Source organism: Aotus nancymaae, unplaced genomic scaffold (assembly GCF_030222135.1).
Source record: "Aotus nancymaae isolate 86718 unplaced genomic scaffold, 86718_ANA_hifiasm-v0.15.2.pri h1tg000025l, whole genome shotgun sequence".
NCBI classification, from domain to species: Eukaryota; Metazoa; Chordata; class Mammalia; order Primates; family Aotidae; genus Aotus; species Aotus nancymaae.
The window spans coordinates 29,611,862-29,614,295 of NW_026988438.1; positions in this window are offsets into that span (position 1 = coordinate 29,611,862).

Here is a 2,434-nt window from a genome sequence, read left to right on the forward strand (position 1 = left end):
CAGTGGGAGCAGGCACGGAGACATCAGAAGGTGCAGAGAGGTTGTCTGTGGTTGCTCTCTCTGCTGTGAGCTTGGCAGGGCTATTTATTAGAAAGCCCCCGCCCTTGGAGCTCCCAAACTTCTCAGGAGCTGTTTGAACCAATGATTTGAGGGCAGGTTGGTGATGATGGAGACAGTCTCGGTCTTTCCTCTCAAGGCAGTCACACTGGCGGGTCACTGAGAAGGTGGAAGGAACAGCAGCCCGACCTGGCATTGGAAGGTGCTGGAGAGGAGGGAGGGAGTGAGCAGGAGAGAAAGGGAGAGACAGGGAGATGCAGGCTGAGGGGAAGAGAACAGAGAAACACAGAGAGAAGGAAGGAAGGTAGCAGGGAAATAGAGCAAAAGTGGAAGTGAAAGAGACAGATCCCCTGCCAGAGACAGTAAGACAAGCAGGGCCAAGAGACACAGAGACAGCACAGAGGGTTAAGAAAAGATGAACTGAAACGGGAGATAGGACTGGACCCAGAGCCAAGAAGCAGAAAGGGAGAGATAAATGAGAGGCAGAGAGCAGGAGGGGCCAGATGAGCCCCCCCACAGCGGGAGGGACCAAAGCCCTCAGGCAGACCCCTGTGGACCCCCTGTGCCCTGGGCATCTCCAATCCAGAGGTCCAGCGCCAGCCGACAAACAACAAGAATACGGACTCAGGGGCCAGCAAGCCGTCAGGAACCCCGGGGCCCAGCCCTCTTGCCTGCTACATGGAACGTGCTGGACAAGCCAGGCCCAGGAGGGAGGGTCCCCCTGTGGCCCGTAGGAAGGGCCTGGGATGATCTGGGCTCTCCTCCCACCTCCTGCCTGCCCCACCACAGTCTCATTCAGCAGTGTTGGCATCTTCCCATTTATAGGTGGGAAACTGAGGCCCAATGAGAGGACTCCTCCGAGTTTGAAGTGTGCTTAGGGCAAGGCAAGGATGAGTGCATCTTGTACCTCTTGTCCAGGGTCCGTCCTGCAGACAATGAGGCCAGCCATCACTGATCACCTCTCTGCCCAGCTGTGGCCTGGCTCTCAGTGTAAATTGACAGGAACCAGCCTGGTGTGTGTTTGCTGGGGCTGCAGGTCAGGGAGATGCATTCCTCTAAGTGCCTGTCCAGGATGGCGGTGGCCAGCAGGCCCTGCCTGCTCAGAGACCCTGGGTGGCCAAAGGTCATCAGCACTTCCTTAGCTGTCCAGGAGAGGAAAGTAGCCCCACTGGGTCACTTCCTGGGCCCTCCTCTACATCCTTTCCTCTGAGGAGCCCTAGCTCAGCATTCCAAGCCCTGGGAGGCTCCCTCACACCCCTGGCCCCTGGCACCTGCCCCTAGGCCCCAGGCCCCTTGCCCCGGCAAGGACACTGACCCACATGAGGAACTCTCTGGTCATTTCCAGGGGCATCCAACCAGAGCTCTCTCTGCAAGGCTAGGATCCCCTCACCTTGAATTTTTCGACAGCAGCCTATTTCTCCTGAAGATCTGGCTCCTGAGGGCAGGTGGGGTGGCACCCCTCAGACCAGGGTCCTCTGGAACATGACAATCTCCCTCCAGGCCATAGGCTCCTGGCTGTCTCCCACAGACCATGCCTACTAAGGGACATATACACCACCCTCCTCCTCCCCACACCTGTCCCTGCCCTGCTCTGCTTGGTACAGGGCTATGTTCTGAGGCTGGCAGGTGCTGGGACCCAGCCAAGAAGACTTGAGGAAAGAAGCAGGGGCAGAGCTGGCACCAGGCCACAAGGGGCCACTGAACTCAGGCCAGTGTGGCCCTGCAGAGTGGCAGAGACAGGAAAACAGGCATGTCCCGGGTGTCCATGACGTTGTCCATGTGCAGCTGAGGGCCCAGAGTTTGCTACTGTGCATGTGGATGAGGGTAACCTGAGACTTACTAATTTATCCAACATATAGTTGGATAGATGTTTAGTGTGTATCACAGGCCAGACATTGCTCTGGGTACAGGGAAGACAGACATGAGCCAGGCAGACCAGCTTCCGTTCACACACAGTTTCCATCCCGTTCAGAGCCAGTGGGCTCAGCAAGGACAGGCTAGCTGATGATTGTGGCACTGTGGAGTGAGTGTGTGTGTATGTGTACTCAGCAGAAGCCCACCTTGCTCTGCATCAGGCAGATGGCCAAGGGGCAGGGGGAACTGGTCAGGCAAAGCATTTTGCCCAGGCAGATTAGATGCCCAGCAATCTCACGATGCTATGAGGCTCCTCAGGGTGCCACTCCACCACCTCCTGCGACTCTCATCCTCTCCCCTTCGTCAGCATGGCCTCTGCCTTTAATGCCACCATTACAGCTCCATTCTTTTGGAGAAAGGCATGGCTGTCACCAGGAGGCGCCACCAGAATGCAGGCATGGCCAGGAGTGCCAATACAGAGCTCATGTGCCCACCATTTCTGAAGGTCCCTGTGGCCGGCACC